Genomic DNA, 24,369 nt, shown 5'->3' on the forward strand with positions numbered 1-24,369 from the left:
GACTACAGTAATTGAAAAAATGATAATCAAAAAAATCCAGGTAAGGTGGTCCAGAACCCTCAGAACAAGAACTTTAATCTGTTGTATTTGGCAGAACGTGAAATGTCACAGGTCTTTTCAACTTCATTATAAAACCTCCAAAGAAGACAAAATCAGTTTATTGAACCTTCTACCCAGTCGTTTGGCAGGGATTGTGCTTGTTGCTCTGCAGGTGCTGCCAGTACTGGATGATCTCATTGGGATGAATCCCATGAGAGGTGATCAGGTTGCTGTACCTACAGCTAGAGTAGGGCACTCGCCAGTGATTGAACAGCAGTTCGTTTGGTGGTGGCGTTGGCTCTATCTTCAGTTTAGCTAGACACATACCCACGTAAACATCTTCTATATGCAGTCTTGGTATGATCAGAGATGCCACGTATATCCTTCGGGCCAAATCGCCTGAGAAGACGTATCCAGTCCCAGAACAATAGGTGGGGTATCGGCTACCAGGGTACACTTCTTGGGGCATGTACCATTTACTCTCTTTGTTTCGGTATGGGGACATGTCTGACATAAGATGTCCTGTAAAATATCTTTGTTTTGGTTGCCCTCTGGGTTCTAGGAGTTTTTCTATGAGGTATTCGGTGTTGACAAAACATGTCACTGTCTGTCTTCATGACGTATTTGGCCTCGGGACAGTACTTTGTGATCCAGTACATCCCCATCAGCGTTTTCAAGGTAAGGTTGTTGTAAGTATCCCTGTAATCTTGCTGGATTATATCATGATATTGATGACTTTCTTCCTCTATTGTTTGCTGCAGAATGCTGTCATTTCTTTGGGTGTCTTGATTTACACCTATGATAAAAAGGCGGATTAAACCCAAACCCCCAGCCACGCTTTCATTGGCCCATGTTTTCCTGATGGCATCCCTGGCAGCCGTTTTCTTGGGCTCAACCTCAATCAAAAGCACTAAGAAAGGAGCTCGCAGCAGACATGCGTTCGGCTCGTTGAGGATGTACTCATAAGGCTCCTCTCTAATTATCCTTGCCGCTGTCATCTCTTCGCTATCCAATCCCTGCTGCAAACTTTCTTCCAAAGCTGAGATGACATTTTCATTTGAATTTAGTGGTGAAGGGGTCTCTTCAAGCTCCCGCAACTTGGTTGTATTCATCATGGTGAAGTTGGAGAAAGTTTTCACGGTTTGGAGTTCTTGAGCAGCAGACTTCTCCTTGGTGATTTGACTAGGCCATTGACCCTGAATAAAGAGGCCTCCCGCAAACACGAGCCCAATGAGGAAAAGGGCCACACTGCAGTATCTCTGCCTCCGCTTCCATTCCATGATCTCTTTGGGTTCGTGGGATTTGCCAGGCCTCCCAGAGTAAACACAGAGTCCAGATATGTGGAAACCTGCAAATAAAAAAAGGAACAATTTTTTACTTATTGCTACTGAAGAAAATGAGCTGTGTTTTAATTTATGAATATAATGGATTTAATATTTGTGCATATTTCCATCTGCATTTTTATACATGGATCCCGGTGTGCTACATTCTTCTTGGTAGCTGAAAGAATGGCAAGGTTGAATGACTGTAAATAATTCAGGGCTCGCAAAATTTCAAAATCCCTGATAGCCCTAAGCGCAGGAACTCTCTTTAGATTTTTGTAGGCTGAGATGAATTTCACTAGCCTGAAGACCTCTCTCTCTCTATATATAGACACACATAGACCTCACAATCAACTGAAACAACTTGTGACGTGACACTGCAACATAATAAAAGGTATCTTTTCCATGTTAATCTGAGTTTTTGTACTAACCAGCTGCAACAGCAACACGCAAAGTTTCTATTTTAGAAATGGCTTCTATTTCTGCAACATTGCGGCTGGAACAACATAAAAACTATGACAGTTATAATCTCAGGTATTATATTATTATTATTATATAGCAATATTATGTGCTTTATTCAGTGTTAAAAGTGTCTAATGTGAGTTTGAATGTCATATTGCGTGACATTTATAGCCATACTGAAAGCAACAACAGATAGTATACCTCAGATCTTGAAAATAAATTAAAGCAAACATATACATTAAAACTGTGTGCTCAATGGGCACCAACAAGTGTTTTCCATAACAAATATAGTATCAGTCACTCAGTATGTAGTTTTAACGATGTTAAAAAGATTTCATATTTATTTATTTATTTTTTTTTTATTTTTTATTGAGAAATATGGGACATTGAAAAATACATAACAATGAGGTAGAGATGAAACAAAAATAAAGCCATACTTCGCTGTTTTTTTCTTTTTTTTTTAAAATGTACAATACATAAAAAAATAAAATAAATAAAAATAAAATAAAAACAGAGTACACAATGAAGTGCAAAGTTGAAAGCATACAGGCATTAGCAAATACACAAAAGCAGAAAAAAAAAAAAAAATATATATATATATATACAGGGGATAAAGATGGAAGAGATTTAAAGAAAGTTAAAAAGGGCTGCCATATACTGTAAAACTTGTTGGAATCACCTTTCAGAGAATATTTAATCTTTTCTAATTTCAGAAAAGACAAAACATCCCTTAGCCATTGAGCGCTGGAAGGGGCTTTTGTAGATTTCCAATGGAGGAGGAGATGTGAAAGAAAAGATGTCTAATTGTTTTGATGTAAATCTATCATAATCCTCTGGACATCCGAATATGGCAATATGGGGAGAGATAGGTTACAGTCGTCGCAAGTATTTCAGAAATAATGTCAAAGTACCTCCGCCAGAAAGAAAAAACTAATGGGCAAGAATAAAACATATGAGTTAGATTGCAGGGAGAGGTATGGCATTTATCACAGCTGTCGGTGACAGTGGGAAAAATTTGTGACAAACGTGCCTTGGAGAAATGGATCCTGTACAATACTTTGAATTGTATCAAAGTAAGACGGGCACAGGTTGAGCTAGAGTGAATTTTGTTGAGGGCAACGTCCCACCAAGTGTCATGCAACTCCAACCCAAGTTCACCCTCCCAGGCAGCCTTAACTTTAGTGATGGATGAGGTATCGTGATTCAGGAGTTTGTTATAGATTTTTGAAATGAATGACTTCTGAGGGGGGTCTGGAGAGAGAAATTCTTCCCACAATTGGAGTGGGGGAGATGAGGGGAAGGCTGGAAACAAGGATTTGGCGCAGTGTCTGATTTGGAAATAGCGGAAGAGGTGAGATGGCGGGAGTTGAAATTCACTAGACAAATCTGCAAAGCTACGGAAAGTACCATCTCTATAAAAATCTTTAAAAGTTTTCAGGCCTTTGTCATACCATGTAGAAAATGTGGGATCAGATAGTGCAGGTTGAAACAAATGTTTTTTTTAGCAAAGGAGCAGAAATAGATGGAGAAGTAGAGTTAAGATACCTTCTAAATTGGAACCAGATTTTTAGAGTGGAAATTACCACTGGGTTATCTGTAAAGACAGAGAAGTTGGTAGGGATAGAGGAGGTGAGCAAAGAAGGCAAAGAGGATGAGCAGCATGAATGTATCTCTAACTTGCACCATGGGGGATGTGTGGATTTGGACCAAAATGAGATTTTATGAATATGTGTTGCCCAGTAGTATAATTGCATATTTTGGGAGAGAGAGTCCGGCATTAAGTTTACATCTCTGAAGAATTGATTTACTTATTCTGGATGCCTTTCCACACCATAAAAAGCTAGATATATCCTGATCAATAGTTTTGAAAAAGCGCTTAGATAGGAATAAAGGGAGACTTTGGAATAGAAACAAGAACTTGGGAAGAATGTTCATTTTAACTGTGTTGATCCTACCTATAAGCGATAATGGCAAGCTCCTCCATCTTTGAAAGTCAGACTTAATTTTAGACATTAAAGGGGAGAAATTGGCAGAAAAAAAGAGAGGTTAGCTTTCTGGTAACATTAACTCCTAAATACTTAAAACCTAAGGGGCTCAATTTGAAGGGGATATCAGACTGACTCAGTTGAAGGGCTAGAGCGTTAACAGGATAACATTCGCTTTTGGAGATATTAACTTTGTAACCTGAAAAAGAACCAAATTTATGAATAAAGGACAAAATTACTGGTATAGAGCGGCCGGGGTCGGAGACATATAATAACAAGTCGTCTGCGTAAAGAGAAAGTTTAAATTCCATTCCAAAACGTGAAATACCAGAAAAAATGGAGGAGGATCTCAGATAGATAGACAAAGGCTTTATGGCCAGCGCAAAGAGTAAAGGAGATAATGGACAACCCTGTCGGGTGCCTCGAGATAAAGGAAAATAAGCAGATTGAACGCCATTAGTGGAGATACTAGCTTCTGGGGATGTATAGAGAAGGCGTATCCATGAAATGAATATATCACCCAACCCAAATTTATTTAGTACGGCAAGCAGGAAGTTCCATTCGACCCTATCGAATGCCTTTTCAGCGTCAACTGAGATGACCACTTCAGGGGTTATAGTGGAATTTTTAAAGTATATTATATCTAAAAGGGTGCGGACGTTGTAAAATAACTGACGGCCCTTTATAAAGCCAGTTTGCTCTTCTGAAATCATGGCCGGAAGTAATCTTTCCAAGCGGGCTGGCCAGAGCCTTAGCAAGGATTTTTGCATCCACGTTTAGTAGAGATAAGGGTCTGTAAGAACCACAAAGATCGGGATCCTTGTCTTTCTTTAACAGCAGACTTATGGAGGCTTGTCTTAAAGTAAGAGGGAGAGAGCCAACCTGCAGAGATTCATTATATACAGAAAGCAAAATCGGGGCCAATTAAGATGGAAATCTTTTAAAAAATTCCACTGGGAATCCATCAGGGCCAGGAGCTTTAGATTTTTGCATGTTGTTAATAGCAGTGTTGATTTCATCAACTGTTAGCGGCAGATCAAGATCTTTGGTAACATGTGGGCTAATAGTAGGAAAGTTGAGGCTATCTAAAAAAGCACCCATCTCAGAAGAGTCAGAAGAGGACTCGGAATTATACAGAGAAGAATAGAATGAGCAGAATACAGAGTTAATGGAATTAGGGTCAGTATGTAGTGTGCCTGAGGGATCCTTGATTTGAAGAATCATACGTGAGGCAGCCTGGCGACACAACTGATGGGCTAGGAGCCGGCTTGCCTTATCGCCATGCTCACAATATGTGAAACGCGAGCGCAAAAGAAGGCGCTCTGCCTCAGTAGTCGTGACGAGGTCAAATTCAATTTGCAAATCAACACGGTCTTTGAGCAAGTTAGGGGAGGGGCAAGTGGCTAGCTGTTGATCTAATTTGTCCAATCTAGTTGAAAGCTCTTGAAGTTTAGCTATTCGAGTTTTATTTAAATGTGCAGAGTAGGAAATTATTTGACCACGCAAGTATGCTTTGAGTGATTCTCATAGCAGTGAACAAGAAATAGGATCAGCCTTGTTTTGATTGATCATGATAAAATCATCAATTGAAGATACAATAAAAGAGTTAAATTTATCATCTGATAAGAGCAGAGTATTTAACCTCCATGGTGAGGAGTATCGGGATTGCGCGGAGAGAGCTGAATATCCAAAGAGAGAGCGGGGCATGGTCAGAGATAACTATAGGATGATATTTAATCGTTGACACCTTGGAGATAAGTTTAGCATCAATTAAAAAATAATCAATCCGAGAATAGGATTTATGCATATGTGAAAAAAAAGAATACTCCTTGGTGGTAGTATTACAGAATCTCCAGGGATCAATGCAACCATTTTTAGCCATGAAGTCAGAGAGCGAACTAACTGGACATTAATGATGGGGTCAAGCTTTTGGGAGAGGAGCGGTCTAACCTAGGATCAATAACACAGTTCATGTCCCCTCCAAAGATGAGGAGGTTATCATGCAGAGAAGGGAGACGTTCAAATACCTTATTCATAAAATCTGGGTTATCAAAATTTGGAGCATAGATATTGACTAGTAATACAGGAATGTGAGACAGCGTGCCTGAAATTATTAAATATCTGCCATTTTCGTCAGAAATCAATTTAGAAGTAGAAAATTGAAACTGATTTACCAGTTAAAATATAGCAACTCCTCTGGCTTTAGAGTTAAAGTTGGAGTGAAACACCTCAGAGACCCACGGGCATTTTAGCCTGACCTGGTCTGAGGTGCGCATGTGGGTTTCTTGTAGAAACACTATGTCCGCATTAAGCCTTTTCAAGTGAGTAAATACCCTAGATCTTTTTATGGGGCTTCCCAAACCCTTGATGTTCCAACTCACAAACCTAATATGTGAACCTCCAATGATGGGTCCTGCATTGCCAGTGTTAGTAGACATTTATAGATTATTAACTAAGAGCCGTAGATGAATGAAGAACACCACCCCAGAGAGAGAGAGGGGAAAAAAAAAAGAAAAGAAAATAAATAAATTAAAAAAAAGGGGGGGGGGGCACACACATACACACACATAAACTGGATGGCCAAACAGGCTGAACATTAGCCACAACCCTCCCACCCTCACCAAAGCACTTACATCGACCCCATCCCCAAACGATGGAGAACCCAGTGCTAACTCCACTAGGAGTAAATTCACTAAGGACTACCGACTTTTGCCTAATGGAAACAGTTAAGCTTAAGACGGGCTCCCGCAATTTACAACAATAAAGAACACGGCACACATGATGAACATCAGCTGTAACAAAGCACTTAGTGTGTTAAGTAAAAAGATCGTAATAGTCTATACCACTTCCACGATGGTAAAACTGCCTGAGAAGAAACCAGATCTCTTACTTGGTTAATGTCTTAATGTATGCTCTGGCGTCCTCCGGTGATTCGAACACTCTCTCGGTACCGTCATACGTAATACGGAGGCGAGCCGGGTAAAGAAGGCCATACCGTAACCCAGGCAACGTTATCTCACGGAGCTGTCACGGGGCTGGTGTCGTTTGTCGTTGGAGTGAGCATGAGCATTCTTCGCGGTATGGTCAGGGAAGATATGTATAGCCATATCACCGACCTTTATTCTTTGTTGGGCTCTAGCTCGCCGCAAAATGTCCGAACAGTCTGTATGATAATGAAGCCGGGCGATAATGGGACGTGGGCGTTCCCCGGGTTTGGGCTTGGCCTGCAGGGTGCGGTGAGCGCGATCCAAAATGGGCTCTTTATCCAGCTGAAAGGCCTCTTTGAGCAGAATAGAGACAGCCGACATCATGGAAGAGCTGGTTGAGTCTTCTGGCACACCTATGATCCTAATATTATTGCGACGCGATCTGGCCTCGAGATCTTCACATTTGTTGTCCACTCTTAGCAGCTCGGCAGACAGATGTTCCACTTTAGACTGTAGCGAAGCAATGTCATCACTGTAGGTGGAGAGTGAAGTTTCCATTTCAACTACAGTGCTCTCCAGGGCGCTCACTTTAACCTGGATGTTTGTTATAGAACTAGTCAATTCGGATTTAACTGCCTGCAGCTCCGTCTTGATAGACGTAAAATGTTCGGTTAGAGCAGCCTGGAGCTCGGTTTTGAAAATAGACGCCATGTCTATACGAAGTGATGAGAGCAGCTCCTCCTTGAAATCGGGTGGAGCAGCGGGCATTACAGCACTGTCGCAAGGGGAGGAGGAATCACTACCAGGCGGGGATGAAGCGTGCGCAGCAGGCCGCTGAAGCGCAGCAGATGGAGCATTGCCAGATTTGGGTTTAGCAGGCATTTTACTCAGCAATAGTTAAAGAAGAAATGTTAGATAGAGCACACACCAAGAAAAATAACGCGAAAATGTGCCAATGAACGTAATTTAACGCTAAGTGCAGGAGCTCCGAAAGTTGCGTCCTACTCCATAGATCGTTAAGCCGGAACCCAGATTTCATATTTATTAATTAGATTTTAAACTTTTCCATTTCATTAGGAGTGCAGTGCACTTCTCGCTTCTGAATGGCTGTGATATTTGAGTGATCCTCTTGCGTCGCAGTGTCGTGTAATGTCTGGTAAGGACAGCCAAATTACTTGTCACTGCAATTACGTCTGGTTAGGACAAGGTTTTGGCTGGTTTACGAAGATGCTCCTCTGTCTGTCACGGATCATGGAAAGTGAAACTTAAATCTGTCACGGTGTGGTTGAATTTATTCACGCACATTAAAAATATTTATTAAAACCTTTGTCCTTTTCACATTTGTATTTACAACATTATTATAATAGGCTGTAATATTTACTTATTGGGAGAAACCTGGTAGTTCTATGTGAAATCAGACATTGAGCACCCACATATAGTCAAAATGGCATGATCCTCATTTCATAACACCTCTACAAAGATTCGACTGAGATCGGTAGTCAAATCGGGCTCCTCCTTTCGAAGCATCGAATCTTCAACTATTGGGTGTCACCCCTTCTATGATATAAAATATTGGTCACAAAATAATGAATAGTAAATGTATAGTGTATCTACTTACAATTATATATAAATAAATCTGTTTTTACAGATGCAAATATGCCAACTTGTATCCAATGCACACTTTTAAATCTGCATCTCATCGTTAACTTTTATGACGATGCACTAATGCCAATCGGTGAATCTTACCATTTCTAGTAGAGAAAGAACAGTAGTATGTTTGCTGCAATGGCTGAGAGGATGCTAACATTAATGGTACCTCAAGTGGTTAAAACAACATGACAAACGCATGCAAATCTGACCCAAATATTTAATATCACTGTTATTGCCATCTATTTGCATTAGTTATATCCAGCTGGTCTCTTGCGTGTATTCCTTATCCAGCAAATGGGAAATAAAATACAGGTCGAGCAACAGCTAGCTGACAAGCCTTATAACTAGTTTAAAATGCATTTTTTTTACTTGCCTGACCAGACAAATAGACTGATTAAAACCAGATTCCACCTGATAGGAGCTAAGATCTTGGAACTTGGGATAATTGGTGCAACACAATCTTCCTGTGGAGTTTTAACATATGCTCGGGACAAAGCTTCAGGCTTAAGGTTCTTAGAGCCAGGGCGGTAGGACAAGATGAACTGGAATCTATTGAAAAATAAGGACCAACGTGCCTGGCGGGGGTTGTGTCGCTTTGCCTGCTGAATATATTCCAGATTTTTGTGGTCCGTGAGTACTTGGAATGGGTGTTTGGCCCCCTCAAGCCAATGTCTCCACTCTTCAAGCGCTAACTTGACTGCCAGTAACTCTCGATCCCCTACATGATAGTTCCTCTCAGTTGGTGTAAGGCGGTGGGAAAGGAATGCACATGGATGCAGCTTGTTGTCCTCTCCTCTTTGGGATAATACAGCTCCAACCCCTACATCTGAAGCATCGACTTCCACGATGAATGGTCTATCTGGGTTAGGGAGAATGAGAATAAGTGCAGAGGTGAAATATTTCTTTAGTTTGTTGAAAGCCAACTCTGCTTCAGGTCCCCAAGAAAAGCTGGTTGTGTTCCCCTTGGTGAGAGCAGATAAAGGAGCCGCCACAGTACTGAAGTTCCGGATGAATTTGCGATAAAAATTGGCAAAGCCAAGGAAACGCTGTACCTCTTTTACCGATGAGGGGGAGGGCCAATCCACAACAGCTTGAACCTTTTGAGGATCCATTTGTATTTTGCCAGGCTTGATGATGAACCCCAGGAACTGAACCTTGGTCACATGAAACTCACATTTCTCAGGTTTAACATAAAGATGGTTATCAAGAAGGCGTCTCAGATCCTTACTGACGTGTTTTACCATGCTCTTGGAGGGAACTCGAGAAGATGAGGATATTGTCTAAGTAGACAAAAACAAATTGGTTTAACATGTCTCTGAGAACATCATTGATGAGAGCTTGAAATACTGCGGGAGCATTAGTGAGGCCAAAGGGCATAACTAAATATTCATAGTGCCCAGTGGGCGTGTTGAAGGCAGTTTTTCCCACTCATCTCCTTGCCTAATGCGAACAAGATGGTAGGCATTGCGCAAGTCAAGCTTAGTGAAGATGGAGGCTTCTTGCAGAATTTCAAATGCAGTTGTCATTAGTGGCAAGGGATAGCGGTTTCGAATGGTTATCTTAGTAAGGCCCCTGTAATCAATACATGGTCGAAGTCCGCCATCCTTCTTCCCAACAAAAAAGAATCCAGCTCCAGCAGGGGAAGTGGATGGTTGGATGATGCCTGCCACAAGAGCTTCATTAATGTATCTGTCCATAGCAGTTCGTTCAGGGGGAGACAAAGAGAATATACGACCTCTAGGGGGACAGGTACCCGGGAGTAACTCAATGGCGCAGTCATAAGGCCGATGAGGTGGTAAGGAGGTGGCCTTCCTTTTACTGAACACTGCTTTGAGGTGGTGGTACTGAGCAGGGACTTGAGACAGATCTAGGGTTTCTTGGGACTCGAGAATAAGGTTAGGGGGGTTCTGGGCCAAGCATTTAGTGTGACAGGTGGGACCCCAACTGAGAACAGTGCCAGTGGACCAGTCAAAGTGTGGATTATGCTGGAGAAGCCATGGGTGTCCGAGGATAACAGGGAACTCTGGAGACTGTATAAGGTGAAAGCACATTCTCTCCTGGTGCTGGTAAGTGGTGAGACCAAGGAGAGAGGTGAGGTGGGTTACTTTCCCGGGAGACAATGGTCTTCCATCCAAGGCTGTCACAGTTAGGGGTGCAGGAAGAGAATAAGTAGGGATCTGAAGACTCTTAGCAAGAGAAACATCCATGAAATTCCCGGCAGTGCCAGAAGTCAATCAATGCCTCGAGTTGGTGTTTTTGTTCTCTCCAAGTGAGTGTGATAGGAAGGAACAGCCCAGAGTTGGAAGGTGAAGTGGTGCGTGTAACTCCCGTCACAGTCCTTCCTTGCCTGTACGGGACTGGGCGTTTCCCGAAAGCTCGGGGCAGGTGGAGCGAAAATGACCATACAATCCACAATATAGACAACAGCGCTCTCTCATACGACGGTCTCGTTCCAAGGGGGAAAGCCTAGCCCTACCCAATTGCATGGGTTCCGAAGAATCTTGGGGCACTGGTGGCATTTGAGCAAGAGCTGGACTGGCAGACAATGAGGAAACAGATGGGCGGTTCCGGCTTCTCTCTCTCAGGCGATTATCCAGCCGGATTGCTTGATCCATAAGAGTTTCCAGATCAACAGCAGGTTCTCTGGTAGCCAGATCATCCTTGATTGCCTCTGACAGACCATTCAGGAAACACACCATGAGGGCCTCATTGTTCCAACCACTCCCTGCTGCAACGGTCCAAAACTGAATGGCATATTCAGCTGCACTGCCATTACCTTGACGGAGGGTGAGAAGTCTCTTTGAGGCTTGTCGGCCACTGAAGGGGTGAACGAAGACTCGCTTGAACTCCTTTTCAAATGCGGAATAACTTGTACAGAAGGGGGCTTGTGCCTTCCAGACCGCGGTTGCCCAAGAAAGAGCTTTGCCAGAAAGGAGGGTGATTACGTATGCGATCTTGGCTCGATCTGAGGGGAAGGACGATGGTTGTAGTTCAAACGTGAGAGAGCACTGAGTCAGGAACCCATCACATGCACTGGGGTCACCTGAGAAGTTACTTCAAGTTTTACTTCATTTCAGTAATTCAACTCAAATTATGAAACTCGTGTATTAAATAAATTCAGTGCACACAGACTGAAGTAGTTTAAGTCTTTTGTTTTTTTTATTGTGATGATTTTGGCTCACATTTAACAAAAACCCACCAATTCACTATCTCAACAAATTAGAATACTTCATAAGACCAATAATAAAAAAAAAAAAAACATTTTTAGTGAATTGTTGACCTTCTGGAAAGTATGTTCATTTACTGTACATGTACTCAATACTTGGTAGGGGCTCCTTTTGCTTCAATTACTGCCTCAATTCAGTGTGGCATGGAGGTGATCAGTTTGTGGCACTGCTGAGGTTGTATGGAAGCCCAGGCTTCTTTGACAGTGGCCTTCACAGGGTTCGTACGGGTGCTTGAAATCCTTGAAAATGCTTGAATTTTAATGCAGTGTTTTCAAGGCTGAAAATAAAATGCTTGGATTTTGGATAAAGTGCTTGAAAATGCAGTTCGATTTGTTTCATAATAATTTGCTTTCTTACTGAATAGTTAATATATATATATATATATATATATATATATTTTATTTTTTTAAGTAAGCAGCTCCACTTGAGTCTGCGCCTGTCTGTAGTGTGATCTTTATTACAAGAGAGAGCTGAGGTGTTTATTTTGATTTTCTCAAATACATCGTTAAGTGTGCAAAGGTCTCTCTCACACACTTTCTCTCTCTCTCTCACACACACTCACACACACACACACACCATAATATACTGTTATACTCCATATAAGTCCATATACAAGCCAGAAACTAAGCTTTTTTTTTTTTTTTTTTTTGCACAGGCCTGTCTAAAGGGTTAATTGTCCCACCTAGTGATCTACTGTAAAAATTAAAAAATGTACCTCATCCCAACAGGGAAAACCACCAACCATCAAGAATGCATGATTATATGGTGTCATGGCTTTGCAATCAAAAAAATGTCATTATAATGGAACTCAATGGGGCAAAAACAGCCACGAACAGTAAATGAGGGAGAAAAAAATAAAATCTAATGCTGCACAAAAACTAACAATGCATCAAAGCCAGTGTTGTTACTAATCTTTGACATGCCCAAGACTGTGATAAAAGGTAAAAAAATATCTAGTACACAATCACTTTTTATATTGAAAATTAGTAATTTTGTGTGTTTTTTTTTATACCCCCAAATCAGTGACATCATTTATGAACTTGGCAATTAAAGAGTAAAAATCTTTTTTTTTTTTTTTTTTTTTTTTTTTTTTTAACTGTTAGTAGTTTTGATCAGGACTGAGATTGATTAATAGATTTATGCAAAAAAAAAATGATATATATATATATATATATATATATATATATATATATATATATATATATATATATATATATATATATATTTATCTGATACATTTTTACAGCAGTTTATTTTAGTGGATGTTTTCATCCCGAACATAACGAAAGTGTAGTGAATTTGAACAACGCACAAGGGTTAAGGACATTCAAACGAATGGACATTCACACAAACTGTTTTGTACTGTTCCAAATGCGTCACCTGCTGGCAATTTGCTGATTTTGTTTAGAAAAATTTTTATCTTTTGTGTGTGGGTGTGTTTTAACTAAGATAAACTTTATTGGCTAAAATGTGAGGTTTATCACTATTGAAAACTTTAGTTATTTGTGAAGAACCTGTTTTTGAACTGTAAATCATGTTTTTTACAGTCATTTTATAGTACCAGTCATGTTACCATAGACATTGCCCTACCCTGCTCATACAGTATTAGTTTTATTTGTGCAGGTATTAAAAAGGCTTAAATTTTATTTTAAAAAATATTGTAGATACCCTGTAAAATCTTACTTTTTTATTTTATATACGGTACTTGGTACAGTATATAAATATACTTGGTTATTTTAGGCAATGTTATATGCAATCCAGACAGGTGGTTTGATATTAGCACAATAACGTCTAAAGTATGTAAACATGTAATTTACCACAGTTGTAAAGTGCTGGAAAATCTTGAAAATGTACATTGAAAGTGCTTGAAAAGTGCTTGAATTTTACTTTGGAAAAGGTGTGAGAACCCTGCCTTCAGCTCATCTGCATTTTTTGGTCTCTTGATTTTCATTTTCCTCTTAACAATACCCCATAGCTTCTCTCTGGGGTTCAGGTCTGGTGAGTTTGCTGGCCAGTCAAGCACACCAACACCATGGCCATTTAACCAACTTTTGGTGCTTTTGGGAGTGTGGGCAGGTACCAAATCCTGCTGGAAAATGAAATCAGCATCTTCAAAAAGCTGGTTAGCAGAAGGAAGCATGGAGTGCTCCAAAATTTCTTGGTAAACGGGTGCAGTGACTTTGGTTTTCAAAAAACACAATGGACCAACACCAGCAGATGACATTGCACCCCAAATTATCACAGACTGTGGGAACTTAACACTGGACTTCAAGCAGCTTGGGCTATGAGCTTCTCCACCCTTTCTCCAGACTCTAGGACCTTGGTTTCCAAATGAAATACAAAACTTGCTCTCATTTACTTACTCAATGCCAATCAGGTTTCAGAAAATACTTCTCCACTACCACTGCTCTCTTAAAATTCTCTAATGATATACTTTCTAGTTTTGATGACAATCTGTGTACCGGTGCTATTTTCTTAGATCTCTCCAAAGCGTTCAATTTAATTGATCACTATCTTCTATTGGATAAATTGAATGCTATTGGCATCTCGAGATCATCTTTACTCTAGTTTAATTGTTATTTTCAACATCGTCGTCAGGGTGTGTCTTACAGGGGTTGTCAGTCTGATTATACAGGTATAGTGAAAGGCATCCCTCAAGGTTCTTCTCTTGGACCTTTATTATTTTCTATCTTTGTTAATGATATGCCCTTAGATTGTAATATTCATCTTTATGCCGATGATACAGTTATTTACCGTAGTAAACCTACCATCTCTGGGATAAACCTCTCTTTACAGCACGACTTCAATTCTGTACAGCAGTGGCTATTGGCTAATAAACTTCTCCTTAATAAATCAAAGTCCTACTCTTTATTGTTCCATAGGAAAGCCTTGGATATAGGTAAAAACAACCTTAATCTTTGTTTTCTCGACTCCTCTCCTTTAGAGTCGACTGAGACCTTTAAATATCTTGGTGTTTGGCTGGAAACTGATGTATCTTTTAAAACTCATGTACAAGCAATGACAAACAAACTCAACTCTCGTCTTAAAATACTTTATCAATCTATTAACTGTTTTAATTTTCTGGTCAGGAAAAGAATAGTCTTACAGCTGCTCATGCCTATTTTGGACTATGCCGATATTATATATCAGAATACTAATGCTTCTTGTTTGCATTCCATTGATGTGGTCTACAACAGTCTTTGCCGCTTTGTTCTCCGCTGTCCCTTTAGGACACACCGTTGTGTGTTGTACAGACATTTGTCCTGGTTTGCCCCTTCTGCCAGGAGACAGTATTACTGGTTACAATTCATTTTTAAAAGTTATTACTTGAATTATCCAGTTTATCTCAAGCAACACTTAGTGCTTTATAATTCACTATACAGCCTGCGACACAATGATCAGATTTTTTTTTGTTGTTCCTAGAGTTAAAAGACAGGTAGGGAAATATGCATTTTGTTTTAAGGCTCCATATGATTGGAATCAACTTCCATTTTCTATCCGTCTTTAACTTCACTTACAGAGTTTCGAAGGGCCCTCGGGGAACATCTTTGGAACATTTTGTCTTTGTTTCTAGTTTTGTTGTTTGTTTGACCTTGGACTTGGAATTTATTGGTCATGTGTTTATTATTTCTCATTTTTATGTCCTCGTTTTTATTTATTTATTATTATTATTATTATTGTTATTATCATCTTCAATGTTCTTGTTTGTGTTCCTTGATCTTGTGCAATGCTAGTCATGTGGTTGTTTTTTTGTCATGTCACTTGTGGGGTTCGTGCTGGGTGGGGTGGGGTGGGGTGGGGTTGAGCATTGTGAGCTGGAATGTGTGTGTTGTTGTATTTTGTTGTGCTGTTTTTGACCGTGATATTTGCTCTGCTGTTTTGATTTATTTTGCTTTGATGTATTGGAGGACCCCCTCGAAAACGAGATGTTTCATCTCAAGGGGTTAATCCTCGCAATAAAGATATGTTAATAAATAAATCTGAAAAGAGGACTTTGGACCACTGGGCAACAGTCCAGTTCTTCTTTTCCTTAGCCCGGGTAAGATGCCTCTGACGTTGTCTGTGGTTCAGGAGTGGCTTAACAAGAGGAATACGACAACTGTAGCTAAATTCCTTGACACGTCTGTGTGTGGTGGCTCTTGATGCCTTGACCCCAGCCTCAGTCCATTCCTTGTGAAGTTCACTCAAATTCTTGAAGCGATTTTGCTTGACAATCCTCATAAGGCTGTGGTTCTCTCGGTTGGTTGTGCATCTTTTTCTTCCACACCCAGACGAAGTCAGTAGCCCCTCACTGCAGAACACAAGATCCAGGGGGCGTGGTTGGATCCCCATCTAGGGGGTAGGGTTGCAAGGGGGAGGTTTAGGGGTGAAGAAGGGTGGGTTTAGGGATCAGGGGGTGGAAACAGGTAGGCTTAGGTATATGTAAGTTGGGAGGAGTTGGATCTGGATCCAACCATGCCCCCTGGATCTTGTGTTCTGCAGTGAGGACCATCTCGACGAAGTCACTAAGTTGGCAACACTGCATCCGGCACTAGAGGGCACTGCCAGAGGCAAAAATTCAGCCGTTATCCTGGCAACCCTGTAAACAAAGCAGCTGTGCCTCGGGCTGTGACGGTGGCAGATTTTTACCACCGAGGTGGTAATGAACCAAATACCGTGGCGCGGTGTTGATATATATATATATATATATATATATATATATATATAGGCCTGTATATATTAAACAAATTATTTATGTATTTATATATATATATATATATATATATATATATGTGTGTGTGTGTGTGTGTGTACATATATGTATATATGTGTGTGTGTGTGTGTGTGTACATATATGTATATATATGTGTGTGTGTGTGTATATATATATATATATATATATATATATAAATATGTGTGTGTGTGTATATGTTTATGTGTGTATATATATGTTTGTGTATGTGTATATATATATGTATATAATTTTTATTTATTTTTTTATGCGAAAAGGTCAAAAAAGCTCAACGTGGGTGCTTTACCACACAAAAATGAGAACAAAACATTAAAGTAGGCACACCACAACTCCAGAGATAGAGAAATATTTAATAGTCTTCTCACCACAGGTGACGTTTCGAGCTTAAACACTCTTCATCAGACAATGAACATATATGACAACGCCCTTATATACACACAATAAATCACATGATTGCCCACATGACCACAAAAAAAAGAAAAAGCAGGGCAATCAACAAATCATGTAAGAAAAGGGCAAAAAAGCAAAATCACATAAAAGTGAGAGCAGCAATGAATTACAAGCACAAATTCATTTCACTAAATACCTGATTGCAAAATGTTCAAAATTACTCCAAAGAAAATGCAAGAATGCCCAAAATGCAAAAAAATACATCCAAAAAAAAAAAAAGGCATGATATAACGTGATAAATCTTACTATCTAAATCACTATAATAATTAAAGAAAAGGGTGAATATCAAAATCTTCATTGAGACCATTGGAGATAAAGTATTCAAAGGATAAATCCAATATGCTTCACGTTTTAAAAGTAGATTTTGAATATCACCCCCTCTTTGAGGTAATTTAACTGCTTTGATACCAATATATTTTACAGTCGAAACCAAATGTTTAAACTTGGAAAAATGTTGTGCTACTGGACTTTTAGGGTCATGGTGCCTAATTGCACATCTATGTTCAGCACTACAAGTTTTAAGTTGTCTACTCATTTTACCCACATAGCCAAGTCCACAAGGACAACGCAACATATAAATAACGTTGGTTGTTTTACAAGAAATCGTTCCTGGGATCTTTAAAGTTTTACCAGAAGAGGGATGATGAAAAGTTTGCGTTTTATATGTAAAATTACATTGTTGACAGTTACCACACTTGAAATTACCAAAAGGTATATGACTCAAGAACACTCATGTGTTGGTTGTGGAACCGACAGACCTGCCCTAACCAGCATGTTGTGCAAATTAGGAGGTCTCTTATAGACCACCCAAGATGATTTATCAAAAATTGATTGCAACTTGGGATCACTCTCAACAATGTGCCAATGTACAAATACGAAGAGAACCATTCAAAGGAACAGGGTGATATGATGATCCATGTAAGAGTGTATTAGCGATTGGTAGGTTTATGATACAGGCTAGTTACAAGTCCAGTTTCCGTCAGAATCACATTAACATCTGAAAAATGTATTTGATCTAGCTGAGCATCCATAGTGAATGTCAAAGCATCACTGCTTGCATTAACTAATTCATAAAACTCTGCAAGTTGAGAATCTGTGCCACTCCAAATTAAAAAAAGATGTCATCTATGTAACGTTTCCATAAGACAATATATTTAATAAATGGATTAAATGCTTTGATTGAATACAAACGGTTCTTCAAACAGCCCACAAAATAGGGATGCAAAACTTAGAGCCATTTTAGAGCCCATGTTAACTCCAGAAATCTGCAAAAAGTATTCAGATCCAACCAAAAAAGAGTTATAAGTAAACACAAGTTTTATGAGATCAGTTAAACAAGCAGTATAAGGGACATGATGAGCATGTTGATTTAAATAATACTCTGCTGATTGTAAAGGGACATTGGTATATAAAGCTTCAACATCCATTGTGACTAAATGCACGGAAGTCGAAGGCAATTGTGCAGCTTGAATAATCTCAAAGTCCATTTCTATCTCTGGCAAGAACAGACAAAGAGCAAACTACAGGTTGCAAGAAAAAATCTATGATCGCAGAAATTTTCTCAAAGAGCCAATGGCTGACACAATTGGTCTACCAGGAGGAACATATTTATAAGCCTTGTGAATTTTGGGCTGCGTATATATGACAGGCGTTACTGTTTGTTCAACCCACATAAACTCAAACTCAGCTTTGGTAATACAGCCATGCTCTTAACAGTTGTTTCAAAGAGTCACAAACTGATGTTTTAAATGAGGATACAGGATTGTAATTAAATTTCTCATAAAAAGTAGTAAAAGAAAGTTATCTTTGTATCTCTGCCTCATAAAAGTGAAAGTGACATACAGCCAAGTATGGGGACCCATACTCAGAATTCGTGCTCTGCTTTTAACCCATCCAAAGTGCACACACACAGCAGTGAACACACACCCGGAGCAGTGGGCAGCCATTTATGCTGCGGCGCCCAAGAAGCAGTTGGGGGTTCAGTGCCTTGCTCAAGGGCACCTCAGTCGTGGTATCGCTGTACATGCACTCCCCCCATCTACAGTTCCTGCCGGCCCGAGACTCGAACTCGCAACCCTTGGATTGCGAGTCCGACTCTCTAACCAGTAGGCCACGACTTCCCCACAAGCGTGTCTATCCAATATAACAATGACCCCTCATTTAACCCCACTCTGAAAAACCACAGTTTTATCTTTACGAAGGGCTTCCAATTAATTTCTTTGCCCATCTGTTAGATTATGCAAAAGTTTGACCTGTCTTTTGTGTTTTAATAACGATTCAACCTCATGTTCGACAAGTCTACAATATGTGTCAAGAGAAGCATTCCTGTTGATGGGAGGAACAAAAGTAGATATTTATAAAAATATTTAATGCAATTAACGCAAGGGCGGGGCTAGGGTTGGCCACCCCACTCACAACTGCTGCTTCTCTCACTTTTCTCTTGACAAGAAATGCTTTTATTCAGTTGCAGAATGACTGAGAACGGGAGACGTTTCAGATGTGCGCTCCTCGTCAAGCGAGTGATCTGTGCACTTCAATTGCAAGCACTTCAATTCCACATACAAAGGCGCCGGCGCACGGTGTAGCCTGTATCCATTCATATCAAACTGCGAAATAAACTATGTGCATGCAATGTCGTGGTCAGTTAAGTCATGGAGTTACCGAAAAGGCGATTAAAGCTGCCTTAACACTATGCATGAATTTAATGTATTTTATATGAGTCAAATAAAAAAGTTTTTTATTTTTTTAGCCTAAATAAGAAAGTTAAATACATGTCTACCGGACGCGAGTGTTGTGCTACACTGGATGCGGCACGACATGACATGGCAAATCCCCGACAGTAAACTGCCTCGTCCTGTTTATGAGGTACTGACACAGAGTTCACGTCCTGTGTAGACACTAGACAGACTAAACCTGTTGCGGCACGGCGGCATAGCTTCCGGTGTAGACACGGTTCACTGTTCCGCCGCCAAGCAAGCGGCACATTAACTCCTCGTCTGTACGCGCTCTCTTTTAAATAGGAATCATTTCCACATTTCTTGTTAACATCATTCAATTATCACTGTCTCATTTGTATTTGGCCAGTTTGGAGAAAGCCTCACACCAAACCTGACCAGCAAGGCGTTTGCAATTACGGGAACTTGTACAAACAGGGATGGGTGACATGAATGGAGATGGCTCCAGATGTATGCCATGTGTAGTATTTGGTTTGGTATTTTGGTTTCCCAACAAGGGCCATCGCCCAACAGAAAATTAATTTGCTGAATTTATAAACTGTGTATTTTCCTGTGCTCAAGCCTGCCAATCTAAAGGAAATGCTGTGTATGGCATTTGTAATTTGTGAATTACCATAGATTTATAGTCTAAATAAAATAATTAGCTTGTTATAGAGTGCGTGACGACACATGCACTACCGCCAGTGGCAGTAGACAACCGCGGTGGTCGCATTTGTTACGGCGGCCATCACAGCTCTAGCTGCGCTACTTTCTGTTTCAAACAGTCATTTAGATATTTATATTCACTTTAGTCTTTACCAAAGAACCAAATAAATCATACTTAAAGACTTAAGTTATTTATTTTATTTTAATCGAGCCTAAAACATGGCCTATCTATATATGGACTGATTCGATATTATTGTCTGGTAACACTTAACAGGTTCTATTAACATTAGTTAAGTAAGGGATAATGTACATCCAACCAGTTGTTATCTCAGAATAAACCCCGACAGGGTGATCAGGACCCAGATGTGAAGCGGGTTGCAATACAAGTCTTCCATTGTAACATGCGGTGGTTAAGTGTTTTCAGTCACAAGATGGCGCCAGACAGTCAAAGATAGCGGAGTGACTCGTTAAGCATATAAGTAGTACCGGTCAGGATAACTCCTAGTACCTGGATGAGCAGTGTGTTATTCAATTTGGCGGTTGTTATCTGGGAATAACATACAGCTGGATGGCGTGATTGACCAATTAGAATCAAGTATTCCATAGAGCCGTGTAATAACATAAAATAACAGCATTTATTAATCTTAGTTTGTTAATTTCAATTTTTAATAAAACATTATAAAATCAAAAGTTGTGTCTGCTAATATTATTTAATGGAGCTAACATTGAACTAACAATAAATAGTTGCGTTTTTATTAAACAACATTAACAAATAATATTAACTACTGCAACAATTAGCAATTGGCACATTGTTAGTTAACTGCTTTAACTAAAGTTAACCAATGAGATTGTGTGTTTGTTTGTGTGTGTGTGTGTGTGTGTGATATATATATATATAGATATATATATATATATATATATATATATATATATATATATATAGTGTTGTCAAAAGACCCGGTACTTCGGTACCAAGTCGGTACTAAAAAAAATTAAAATGTCACAGTACCAGGATTCTTTAAGTACCAGTGGTACCAAGTACCCGGTCAACCCGGTTCTTGACGCACACAGTGCTATGATTTCCGCGAAGCAGAAACGCGGACGGAATCTCAAAATCCAGTCATGAAAATGAAAATTACATTTTGATATGGACAGTTACGGAATTTGTCAAAGTTAGCATAAGTTAATCAAATCAAATCTCCATATGGACCAGTATCTGTAAATGTTAAGCCGCAAAAGTTGGTTGAAATATGAATCCTGCATGTTGTGCGCATCTCTGTGTGAATGAATGAATGGCAGAGATGTGCGGTTTTGTTTACTACATAGACTGAAGCGCGTGAGCTTGCAGTAATTTAAGCATCTGCCGTCTCAATGAGGACATAAATATATAACATCACCAGAACTGTTCTGAGTCACTTCACAAGCATTTTACCGTTTCATTTGAGTAAAACCAGTGTCAATTTAAAGGTATTCACGGCAACCCAGGGTTTCCCACACATTGATTTATTACAATATCAAAACTGACTGCCACAAATAAATTTTCCAAAAGGCTTTGACTTCTCTGAATAAACATGAGCACTGCACGTTTCAAAATCAAAAACCGTTGCGGGTGTTTTTATATCACTGTATTCAAAATCAAAAACCGTTGCGGGTGTTTTTTTTCGATTTCATTTTCATTTTATTTTGCATGTAATGCTTGATAAGGCAGCGTTTGTGAGCTCATCGCTGCTTTACAGCCGTTACCGGAGAATCCTGTATCTCTCCCGCTCTTAAAGCGCCTCCTGCTGGCAGTAAATGAATTTGCATATATATGTATCTATGGGGGCGGGGGAGTGCCACCACAAATAGAGTGTAGGCTGTGGGAAACACTGCAACCCGTCAAAATAAAAGTTCATTTTTACATAACGGCATTGTGCTAGAAATATTGCTATTATTTAGTAGAATGTATGTGATACTGCTACTACTGTTGAAAAAATTTATAAAACTTTATTTTTTAAAGAAATAAATCACACAGTATTTCTTCCATGTTTTAATTTTAATAGCAAATCCCCTGTATTTAACAAAAAATAAAATGTGTTTAAATTTCAGTAATTAAAAGACAAATTAAATTTGGGTGAAACTTGTTTACTTGTTTTTCATAATTATATTACTTGTAGAAAAACTTTAAACACAATTGTAAATAAGTATAAAGAATGGCATTGGTTTTATTTTTAGTGATAAAAAGTGTTTTTTTTTTTCTCTTAAATTAGCATAATTTTGTGTTTTGCTTTGGTACCGAAATTGGTACCAAGAACCATGGATTTTCACTGGTATCGGTACCAAACACTGACATTTTGGTACCGTGACAACACTGTATATATATATATATATATATATATATATATATATATATATATATATATATATATATATATATATATATATATATATAAGAAAGTGTCCTCCTAACAGGTTAAATAACTTTATTAAAGATATTTTACGAAAAGAAAGAAAATATTTTTTTAAATATTTTATATGTAGGAGCACATTAAAAAAAATATATATATTTTTTAATGTGCTCCTACATTTTTCAACTTAGGAGCACACGTGAAAAATGAAATGCGTCAGCACAGCCTCGAATAGAAATGTGCAGATGTCTGGTTTGACGTACCTTTCTCTTGGACTGAATGAGATGCTTGCTGTTCATCAGTCCTGTTGCAGATAGATGCAGTGTGCTCTGCCATTGTAACTTTTAATAACTCATTCTAGTCTGTTCCTCCTCCTATGGTTTGCCACTCCTTTGCTTCTCATCTCTTTGATTTGCAGAATCTGCATTTTCTGTAGATTTCACAGAGGATTTTCTCTCCCGGTTTGGCCATGGCTTCAGCCATTTCCTCATTCACAATTTGAATTCTTGAGACCGTTACCAGCCTCTCTTTAATCAAATGCTGACTGAGACGTGATGCGATGCAAAGCTAGACAAGGTGGTGGTCCACTTCTATTCCTCAAAGACTTTAATTCTTATTGTATGTACAGTGATCCTGTGCAGCTTCCTTCTTTTGTGCTGTGTCGCTCTGCTGTTCTGATCATTAGGGGGAAAAAATGAGCTGCTGGGGGAAGGAAGGTGAAAATGTGCGAACGCACTGCTCTGCCGACATCCTCAAACCCACACACACACACACCCCTCCATCCATGTGACCCCCTTGAGCGAGCGCCCTCCCTCCTGACAGTTAAAGACACCCAGTGAACATTTTGCAGCTGACACACTTTTGAGCAAGATTTATGATCATTAACCATTCCTGGTAATGTTAAACAGGTTTATTTTGCCATACTTTTTATTTGGCAGCCAATCGTGCAGGAATGAGTGTACTTTATTTTTTTGCCTTCTTCCTTTCATCTCTTGCATGCAAAGTTTTGAATTTGAATTATTTGTTTAATTGTTTTGTTTATGAAAGCAAGTTATTGCGTAATACTTCGCAGTAAGTTTCAGTTTGTTGACCTTTGTGGTGTTTCTGCATTTTATAATTCTATAGATGTCATAAACTAACAATGAACAACCTTTTTTTTTTTTTTTTTACAGGCTTATAATTAATGTATTAATTAATGGGTAATTCACAGCTAGGTGTGCACCGTGGGTGAGGCACATTATGGCCATCCGGTTCTGTTAGTTCAGTAGAAGTGAATCACCATAGAAGAAAATAAGAATAATTAATAAAAAGCTTACTCACCAGATTTTTGACGTGCACATTTGAGCACTCGCATATATAGAAGCAAAACATTGCTCTAATTTACTCCAAACCAAGAGTTGTATTGTTTTAACTTGTGTATTATTATAATTTGTACATGATAATTAAATTGAAATTGAGTTCCCAGTCAAATCAGCTTTTCCCTTATCAGCTGTTTAAGAAGATGCATTAATATTTGATATAATTTGAAAGCATAACAACCAAACATCAGAACATGAAATAGCTGTTCATGTGAAATTCAAAGCATTGATGTTTTGCCTACAAAACAACCACAGGCTCTGCACCCCTTTACATAAATTCACTACTTCAGAACCTCCAGAAGCTTGCATTCTGCAAATGTAATTGATTTTTTTATTGGTTTTGGTTGATTTTACCAAAGTTATTTCAAATCTTTTGCAGTTAAGATAAGATAAAGATAACGCTTACCCTAAACTGCAACGTCCTACTTTATTAACTTTCTAAAGTATCAA

At 39.1% G+C, this 24,369-nt stretch overlaps 1 protein-coding gene and 1 pseudogene across 1 annotated transcript in view; one reads left to right on the forward strand and one right to left on the reverse strand.

Annotated features, from left to right (window-relative positions):
• LOC122136169 (parafibromin-like) overlaps positions 1-24,369 on the forward strand; it is a 282,439-nt gene that overhangs the window by 112,537 nt on the left and 145,533 nt on the right. The gene's annotated exons all lie outside the window — the stretch shown is intronic.
• On the reverse strand, positions 47-23,348 carry LOC122136168 (annotated as a pseudogene).

The sequence above is a fragment of the Cyprinus carpio genome, chromosome B2 (assembly GCF_018340385.1).
Source record: "Cyprinus carpio isolate SPL01 chromosome B2, ASM1834038v1, whole genome shotgun sequence".
In the NCBI taxonomy this organism is placed as follows: domain Eukaryota; kingdom Metazoa; phylum Chordata; class Actinopteri; order Cypriniformes; family Cyprinidae; genus Cyprinus; species Cyprinus carpio.